The sequence below is a fragment of the Dipodomys ordii genome, unplaced genomic scaffold (assembly GCF_000151885.1).
Source record: "Dipodomys ordii isolate 6190 unplaced genomic scaffold, Dord_2.0 Scaffold215, whole genome shotgun sequence".
Taxonomy (NCBI): domain Eukaryota; kingdom Metazoa; phylum Chordata; class Mammalia; order Rodentia; family Heteromyidae; genus Dipodomys; species Dipodomys ordii.
Window position 1 is genome coordinate 243,705 of NW_012267431.1, and position 10,813 is coordinate 254,517.

The 10,813-nt window shown below is 38.1% G+C and overlaps 1 pseudogene; it reads right to left on the reverse strand.

The window, feature by feature from the left end:
- Positions 1-9,947: 9,947 nt before the first annotated feature.
- On the reverse strand, positions 9,948-10,457 carry LOC106000285 (annotated as a pseudogene).
- Positions 10,458-10,813: the final 356 nt, after the last annotated feature.

The window sequence follows — 10,813 nt, forward strand, 5'->3', positions numbered from 1 at the left end:
AGGTTGGAATGAGGAAGCTCTTTCCCTATCTGGACGAAGGTCTGGGTGCCCATCCACGACCTTGGTGGAGGATATGGGGAAAATGCCCTTCGTGCTCCCCGAGTAATTCCATAGAACAGTACCTCTAGAATAATGCCTCATTATCCCCTTTTGTGTTTCTAAGGGAGCCCACCTACACCTTGCTTACTCTTTATAATTTTTGATCACATGGAACTGCTTTACATTTGTTGACAATGATTAACTGTTCCTGCTCATTAACTAAAGGTTGTTAACTCCTATTGTCTGTATCCCCAGAAAACTTTCTGTCCTGTGGCTGTCCAGTGACTGAAGATCCATTTTCTATGCTCCTATGCTATACATAAGCATATGATGTTTTAATAAACCTTGTCTATATTTACACGGTATGGTCTGTTTCCTGTCTACCAGGTACTGCGTTTTCAAGACTCACAATGTCCTCCAATTACTACTTATCATTACACTTTTTGCCTGGTGACATTGATAAGCCAGTCTGTGAATTGGACACTGGACCATGACAAGCTTCAAATATATAGGCAGCAATTTCATCCACTCCAGTACTACCAGTGGAGATGTCATGAGTGTTTAGGAACTCTAGAGCCCCCAATAAATATCTGGAGAAGAAACAAGAGGAGGCTCACCACCAAAACCCCTGACAATACTACCTCTCATCCCTGCTCCCCTATTCCTTTCTGACACTGACTGGAAGTTAAAAGTCTGCACTTTCACACAGTTTGCCAGCAAAACCTTGTGCCCATTCCCCTACTCGTTAAGTACAGGACAGTGAGAAATGAATCTTTTTGTGTGTTTGTTTTTATGGAGGAAAGGTGGTATTCTGGTTTTTCGTAAGATGAAAATACATGAGTAGAGCCTTTACAGTGTGTAGCTTTTGATCATAATCTTACAGTTAATTCTCAGCAACACTGGGCTCCAGTCTAGGAAGAGGACAAACAGCAGAGCAGGTCGTGTCTGCTACTTGCCGGTCCTAGGATATAGATTGAAGGATGTAACATCACTTGCTTGGCTTTTTCGTGGGTAGTGCATTCTATCAGGTGGGCCATGCCCCAAGTACCATGGCATATTGATATTGTTTTTAAAGAAAGCCATGGTAAATTATCCATGCATTGATCTCAAAGATCAACCAACAACCAACTTTGATTTGTATTAGCTTGAATAATAGGAACAGGCTGTCACAGACCTCCAAATCATCATTGTAATTGAAGTACCCCGTTTTCAGATGCTCCCTCACAGACCACCAGAGACCACGATCAATGAAAACAGCAAAGAGTCTTTTATTGCAAGCTTGAGCTTGGTCCTCCGCGCACTCAGTAACCAGTGACACTAAGAGACCCCGAGCATAAAATCAGCACAGTTTTTATAGTATTGAACAAACAACTTTAAGGAAGTTTTACATAAGAAATTACATGATTGGTTAACATTTAAAGCAAGTTAAGATGGGCAAATATGATTGGTTGACCTTTACAGAAAAATATCCTTGGTCCATAGCTTGACCATAAACGGTTATGAGTCACATGTGGACCAACAGTATGCACGGCATGTCTCGCCCTGGGCTCTGAAGAACCAGTTGGTTAGAACATTATATGGTTTTCCTCAGAACCGAAACTCTTAGCGCTAGGTCACTTGGGGGCAACACCAGTTGGGGGCAAACACCTGCTTCTACTGAAGGCTAGTGTCAGATCCTTACTTCTTTCAGTAACACCAGAGGCCCTACTGAAAATTAATGCCACCCTGATACAAGAAAATAAGTAGGAATAGAGATTTTCTTTTTCTGGCTTTTGTGGCACCAGTAATATAATACTGGGAAAAATTGACCCTACTTGTAAGAAATGAATTGGAGAAATGCAAAATGTTTAAGTCAATGATTATGAAGTTTTCTTCACTCATTTAGGGCCTGAATTGTCAAAATCTCTAAGTAGCCATTTCCTTTTCCACAAGCTGAGTCTTAGATATGCTCAAATTCATCAGTTTCTGTAAAAAAATATTTAACTATTCTGCAAAGTAGTGGCTCACTACTAAAAGTTTTCAATGCCCACTTAGTTTTGCTCAGCTACTTAAGGGAAACCAAGATGTATAATTTGTTGTTGGATCACAACATTACTGGTAAACACAAGATTCAGATCATTGTATATCATACATTGTTTAATGTATATATTTCAATCAATGGAAATAATTCCTCTGTTTCTTCTTCCACACAAATTTGGTCTCTCTGTAAAAAGCAATTACAAGTTGAGGGCATTTAGCCTTAGCCTCTTTTGCAAGCAGTAACTCAACTTCATCTACATTTTTCTATTTTATAAGGAACATCAATTCTCCACAAACATCTCTGACACCAAAGATTTGTTCTGCTTTCAGACTCCTAGAAAACCAGTTTCTAACTTCAAATTCACTATGAGGGGAACCAGATTCATCAGAATTTATGAAGGCTGTGATTAAGTTAGCACAGTGTAAATTTTCTTCAGATTCCCAGGTATTATGTGCATCTAAATATCCTTTCCATTTCATGAGATATTCTATGTGGCCACATCATACATGGTGGCTCAATAGTTTCTCCACCTCAAACTCTCCAGGTGCTAATTCTTCAACTATTTCAGTCTTTTTTCTCTGTCTCTTTCTTCATTTTCATGGTACAGTCTCCTTGGAGGCCATTTTTTAGTTACAGAGTTGAGGGGTTATTATTAACCACTTCATATGCTCTGGGTCACAATCCTGCAGTAAAACTTGTCAGTGAGCTTCAACCTCTAGTCAGCTCTGTTGGAGATATTCATTAAATTTCATGGTAATTACTAGAAGTAGAAAAAAAAACATCAGTCCGAATCAATTGTGAAACTTCTAAGTCACCATGCTTGCAGATCTAAAAACTGTCCTTCAGCAAGGCATGCTTATCAGGAAAAACCTGGCGTCAAGTAGTACACAAACAAAGCAGAGCAGATAAATACTGCCAACGTGTTAAAAAGTGAATTGTCATTGGAGCAACAACCACAAAATAGGCAAAGCAAACCCAAAAAATATCCATACCAAGATACACCATGTGAAACATGAAAAATCAGTTTTAAAATAAATCCATATTGTACATAGAGAGAAATATATTACCTATAGAGGAACGCTGATTTAAATGCTAGCATAGCACATTACTCCTCTGAAACCATTAAAGTCTAGAAGTAAGTGGTACGTTTCCCAAATGGTGAAATTAAAGAACAGTCACCTCTGACTTGCAGGTTCAGGAAAATATCCTTCCGGGATTGGGGGAAATAAAGACATTCTCAGATGACAGAAAATTTAGAAAAGTGTCACTAGCAGATGTATCAACAATGAATGTCTAAAGGAAATTATCCATACATAAAGAAACAATACCAGGAAGTGGCTCATAACTTCAGAAGGAAAAGAAAGACATATGTAAAAATCAGGACGAATAAAACAAATACACCTTCCCTTGTGTAATTAAAAACCTGTTGAATTATTGAAGGAAAAGTTGTAAGACTATCTGATATTGGGTTCCATTTTTAAAAAGAAATAGATGAGAAATTTATATTCCAAGAGCTGGATATGTGGATGAAAGGGTAGAACAACTGTCTACCACACACAAAGCTCTGAGTTCAAATCACAGTACCACCAAAACAAAACACATTTCTCATGTAAGAGGATAAAAGGACACCCTATATAAAAATAAATTCTCTCCACTTTAGTAGAAGTCAAAAATAATGACAACTGTAGACTAGAATTATTTATATACATATATTTTCATCTCTTCAATGATTATGAAGAAAACTATACAAAGTGTACTCAAAGCAATAAATTCCAAATATTCTAACAACCCACAGTAAAGCAAGAAAAGGAAATCAAGAATGAGAAATAGGGAAACAGAAAAAAACAAAAAAATATATAAAAATATTAGATTTGACTGCAGCCAGTGACTCATGCCTACAATCTTCTCATGAGAGTGAGATTTGGTTGCTATAATTTATGGCAAGACAAGGAAGCAAACATCTCTAGATGACATTCCCAAATAAAGGGAAGATAGAGTGGCTCAAGCACCATAGCACCAGCCAAGTAAGCATCAAGATCTGGATTCAAACCCTTGAACTGACAAAACATAAAATTGAAAAAGCTATGCATAAGCCCTGACATTGTGCTCAGGCTAAATAGTAAACATAATTGTATGAAAGTATGCTCACAAAATATTTCACTATTTAACCACTTGGAGGAGAGATGCTGTTCAACTTGAGTCATGCTATCAGTCCAATAAAATAAGGTCATTTAAAAAAAGGAGTATACAGTTAAGCACCTGTGGCTCACACCTGTCATCCTAGCTACTCAGGAGGCTGAAATCTGAATACAAAGTTCAAAGCCAGCCCAGGCAAGAAAGTACATGAGAATCCCATCTGCAATAAACTACTCAAAAACCCAGGAGAGGTGACGTAGCTCATGTGGTAGAACACTATCTTTGAGCAAAAGAACCTCAGGGACAGCGCCCATGCTCAGAGGTCAAGCCATAGGACCAGCAAAAAAAGAAATAGTATATGTTCCCTATAACAACTTCTCTTGAGTAATAATAGCACAGACATTTAAAACGTAGAAAGGCAAAGAACAATATATTATACAAACCTTAAGTTACAAAAGCTATAGTGGTTATATATTAATATCAGATTCCCAAGAGCTTCTTCCAAATGACTCACCTAGGATGTGCTATTCCTCCATCAACAAATCCTAACAACATGAGTGAAATACTATCTGATTGTTTCATTTATATCATTTTGGTATCCTAGTATTTTATATACATTTATTTGAATTAAGGAAGGAAAGGGATCATCAGAATGGAGAGACAAAGGAAAACCCAGGAACCAATGCAACACTGATATACACAAGACAGTATGTTGAAAATGATCTGTACAACTTGGGGGTGGGGTGTGGGAGGGAGGGAAAGTAGGAGAAGAAAGAGGGAAGGGGTAACAAGTTTGACAAAAAATGTACTTATTACCTTATTTATGTAACTGTAACCACTCTGTACATCACCATGACAATAAAAAATTTTTTTAAATCTTGCTACAAATTCAGGTCCTTAGACATTTTTGGGGACTGGTCATGTGTGCCCCGGCCCGCGGGGTCAGTCAACAAGGGCTCGAAGAGGAACTGACCTGAATGAGAGACAAACCAGACAGGAGGAAGGAGACCAAGACAGGGTTCTGATCAAGGTCTGTTTATTGAACTTACAAGTAGGCTTATATACTATAAATGAAAGAGGAAGTGGTTGCAACATATTGGTAACACAGTTTTTTACAAAAACAGGATGTAGGTAAGTAAAAGATCAGTAACTATCTTTAGGATAAATCTAAGCCACAGGGAGGTCTGTTACAAAAATTCCTTAAGCAATAGTTATAAGCTGACAATTGGCTTTGTGGTTAAGCAATAACTCTAACAAATGATAGCTTTAGGAAAAGTTTTACAGTGGCACCGGCAGGTGTGGACAACTCTGCCTAGCAATCTTCAAAACAGCAGATTCCTAGGAGGAAACCACAGCATAGCCACAGGTTGTACAAATGGCTTGAGCACAGATCCTGTACTGTACGTTCTAGTCAGATAGAGTGGGAACATTCTCCAAATCTAAGTTCCACACCCATCCAGAGATTTGCATTGCCATGAGGCCTTTCCCAGTAGAGCTTTCAGGCCTGCTGGGTTACCTCTTTTCTACCAAGCTTGGAAATCAGGGAATTTGTTAACCCAGGATAAACCAAATTTGTGCAATCAAGTTATGCACAGTGAGCCACTCTGTCCAACTCTGCAAATGGTGAAACTCTCCTAAAATTCAAGTTCCTAAATGTTCACAGAGGCTTTGCTCTCTTTCTCTTAGTTTGCATAGCTTCACAGTATGTTGTGATTGCGGGATTTTCCTACCACCAATACCACACAAAGATAAAACTACACACATTTACTTTCCATCAAGTTTCACACAGAAATCTGCAGACAGATTAGTAGAAGAGAATCAAGTCTACAATTCAATTTGATCATTTCTACTTGGGTTGAATTGAATCTCTGCAGAGTTGATTCAAAAAATCAATGTTTAGTCAATGCAATCAACCACAGGGTAAAGAAATTACATGTGATAAAATGTAGCATTCACTTATGATTTAAAAATCTTTTAGAAAAATATGGATAGAGGATTCCTTTCTCAAGTTAAGAAACTATATAAGAAAAGCAAGTGTTACAGTTGAGAATTGAGTGAGAGAATAAGCAGAGGGTGCCTCATCTTTTTTTAAGTATGAGAGCAGCATTCATCCCACTAGTAAATATTATACACACACTTCCCAGGGTGCATGTAGACTGGTATTCCCACAGGCACCGAGGCCTGATGACTGAAAACTTAGTGACATTTTTTGGGACATTTTGATTGCTTGAATCTGTAGTCCTGTCCTTCAGTACCTGTTGAGCTTGAAACTTGCATTCCAAACGTGTTGAGTTTATAAGCAAGAGGAAGATTAGATGTATATGCCCCTTTTCCAATAGGCCATGTAAGCCCTCTTGTTACCAAATTCCCAGACTTTTCTGCAGCAATAATTACTTCTTGCTCCACTAGGAATGGCTAGTGATGGACAGTGCCTGCCAGGTAGGACACTCCCTCAATGTGGGTGAGCTGCAGCTGCTCCCAAACTCAAAGCCCCTCTCCTGCCCTGCTCTACCCTTGCTATTTCTTCATGCATATTACACACCTCTGAGTTTTTTCATTTGGGCCTGTAAAGCTGAGGTGGAGCAAGAATTTGAAAATGAATTGCTTCTTTGTGAAATAGTATGTGTAAGCTTGAGGTGTTTGCTATATATACACCTTTTGAGAATTTAAGTATGTGGTTTTCCTAGAGAAAGAATTTAGCTAAAGAGGAAGGTTGCATCTGCCTAAATCCTGAGGCCAATGTGAATTTCCTGATATTTATCCAATTCAGCTAAGTGACTCTATGCTTTTGTTTTTATCTTCTCTCTTATTTTGTACTTTTAGCACTTGCCTCAGAGTCTCAGGCTCTCCTAGGTTTTTGACACAAGAGGGAACTCTACCACAAGAGCTTCACTCCAAATCTGTTTTCCAAATCTTCAATGGCATAAATATACATATATGCATATATTCATGTATGAATATGTGAATACATATGTACACATAGACATATTTATGTATGTAAGGACAAATATGTTATATACCTATATGTGTGTGTATGAATATACAAATACCACACTATATAGCCGGATGTAATCTACAATGTGTACATAAATCTGAATTTTACCCAGCATTATTTCTAAGGCTATCATGTCTGGGGAACTCATGTTTGATACTGCTCCTTTTCATATTTCAGAATTGGCAATGGCTGGCCCATTCCCAAGGGCTTTTGCTGTCTCCATTTCCCTTATCAGATTTCTCAAGCATCACAGTAACTTTTAACCAAAGGTGATTTCACATAATTTATAGTCTACTAAGGAAAGAGCAAATAAGTTTTCCCAGCAAGACAAAAATCTGGTATACCTATCATGTAAATTATATTGTGTTGGAAGCTGGGCCTGTAATCTTTAGCTATTCATGTGGCTGAGATATGAGCATCAGAGTTCAGAGAAAACTCTGGGCAGAATATTCTGTGAGACTCTTATCTCCAATAATATCCCCCCAAAAGCCATAGTGAAGCTGGTAGTCAAGTCATAAGGTGCAAACATTGAGCAAAAAAGCTCAGAGAGCCGGGTGCCGGTGGCTCACACCTGTAATCCTAGCTACTCAAGAGGCTGAGATCTGAGGATTGCAGTTCAAGGCCAGCCCAGGCAGGAAAGTCTGTGAAACTCTTATTTCCAATAAACCACCAGAAAACCCGAAGTGGCGCTGTAGCTCAAGTGGTAGAGTGCTAGCCTTGAGCTGAAGAGCTGAGGGACAGCACCCAGGCCCACAGTTCAAACCCCACGACCACCACCAACAACAACAACAAAAAAAAAAACTCAGAGACAGGGCCCAGGCTTTGGATTTAAGTCCCAGATTCCCCACAAAAAATCAAGCTGCACGTATATGTTGCCATGGGAAGTAATGTCAACAACATTCTATCTTTCTTGGTTTCCTCTTACAGTATAAGGTTGCTATGATTGGGATATATATATACACACTAATGAAAATGCAGTTGGTGAGAGATAATTTTGTAAATTACACTTTAGTGTCTTCCATTGAGTTTTTAAACTCTGCAGCTGAAAATGTTCTGATAAAAAATGAAATATTTTTCCCTGTGATTGGGGCAAAGGAAGGATGCTTTCACTCATCACTCAGGCTCAAAATAGCCCAAATGCGCTTGACAGCATAATAAGGCAAACAGAAAAATAAAAGACAAAAAATTGGAAATGAGAAAATGAAACTATCCTTATTCACAAACAACGTGATTTTCAGTGTAGAAAATTCCATAGACTCTATCAAGAGACACCTATACCTAATTAAGTTCAGCAGACCACAAAACATATAAGATCAGCATACAGTGGGTCAAAGAATACTATATTTAGGAAATATGAAATGAAACCCACAGCTACACTTTTGGTGTTTTGGGAAGTTAATTGTAGATGGGGGTTTCAGGGACTTTCCTAATAAGGTTAGCCTCCAAACTTGATCCACAGAACTTAGGTTTTTGAGGAGTTACAATGTCACACATGAGCCACTGGCAACCAGCCTTTTGTAGAACCAGTAATCCAATATTGAGAAGATTGAACCTGTACATAAGGAATGAATTGAGTTAATGAGAAAGGCATACAAGTCAATAATTATGAAATTTTGTTCATTCATTTATGCCAGGAAGTTGTACAGTTTCAAAATCTGTAAGCAGGTGACTACATTTCCATTAGCTGAGTCTAAGATATCTCCAAATTCAAGAGCTTTCACTAAACAATTCCAATATTTTGTAAAGAAATGGCTAAACAGACAAAATTTTCAATGTCCACTGAGTTTTGTTTAGCTAATTAATGGAAAGGAGATTTGTCTTAATCTTATCTAGCTAGGATTTTCTTTTTTATTGTGAAATTACTGAAAAGAGGGGTTACAATTACATAGGAAAGATAATAAGTACATTTCTTATCAAGCATTGTTGCCTCCTCTTTGTTTCCCCTTCCCACCCCTTCCAATTTCCCCCCACCCCCTTAAGCCCCCCACTCCCTTGTCCCCCCCCCAAAGTTGTAAAGTTCGTTTTTCGACATAATGATTTGTACATCTAATTGTTGCAATGGGTCCACCTGTAAGCTAGGATATTCTTGATAGTGATAACTATTCCTTTCAGGAAAAATTGCAAAAACTTATTACATTTACATATTTATGGCCAATACCAGAGTACCTAAAATTTGAAGCAAGTGAGGCTATCTAGCAAGAGTAAGACCCAGCCTGAGCTTCTCAGTGACCCTGTCTCAAAAAGGAGGGGAGGCAGGGATGTCACTCATTGATATATCATTTGCTGGTAATATACTTTACCTCTCATATGCATGGGTTTGGAGCCCAGCACCTGTAAACAAGCAAAATCTCCCAAAGTATAAACTTCAATGTAAGAATCTTTCATATGTGCACGTGTGCAAACACACACACACACACACACACACACACAAATTCAGAGTGGACCTTGAAAATTGCAGTTAAAGGCAAGTAATTCTGATTAATTAATGATTAAATAGTTCGTCTAAACTTTGAAAAATTACTGTTTTTGAATGCAGAGGAATAAAATACACCAAAAGAGGAAGCAACTACAGAAAGTCTTTATTATACTTCTTCAAAGTAACAGCACAACTGAAGCAAAAAAAAAATCTCAACTCTGTCACTGTTTTCAAAACCAACATATCAAATTTGATTTTATTAGATTGTAGTTATTGTTTCAAACCTTTAACACAAGAGCCAAGACTCAAAGTTTGTTTATACTTGTATATATATGTATTTTTCACTGAGCATCATCTTCTGTTGAAGGATCCCAAACTATTCTTTGTTCATAAAATTTAATTACAATTTGAGGACATTTAACATTAGCTTCTTTTGCCAACACCAAATCAGCTTTATCCGAATCTTTCCACTTCATGAGGAACATCAATCCTTCACTACTTCCTGTGGCACCAATTATTCGTTCAGGCTCTAGACCCATAGAAAACCCCGTTGGATCATCACTAGCTTCACTATTCTCTGTTGTTACGCTACCTTCAGATTCACTAGTAGCTTCTTGAGAATTCAGAAAAGCCTCGATTAAGTCTGGACAATTTAAATGCTCTTCTGATTCCCAGGTATTATCATCATCTGAATATCCCTTCCATTTCAGGAGATATTCTACCTTGCCAGCTACTATACGTTTGCCCACTACTTTCTCCACTTCAAATTCTTCAAGCTCTTCTTCTTCAACATTTTCAGGTTTTCTGTTCTTCTTCTTTCTTTTGGGAATTCTAGTTTCCTTGGAGGTCATTTTTAATTGTGGATATGAAGAGCTATTATTAACCACCTCAGATGCTCCAGGTCACAATTCTGTAGCAACTCTGGCTCTCAAGCCTCAAGCTCCAGACACCAGCGAGGGGTTTTCTGTCAAATTTCTATGGTTAGTCCTAGGGGAAAAAAAAAACAGACTCATTGTAAAACTTCCCAAATCACCATGCATACAGACCTAAAAACCATACATCCATGTGGAATTTTCCTCAGCTTCACCCTGGCTTCTGAGTAAGAGACAAACGAAGCAAACCAGACACACACCGCCAGGATGCTAAATCTAAATTGTCCTTGGAATCACAACCACAAAACCAGACAGGCAAACCCCAAAAATATCCC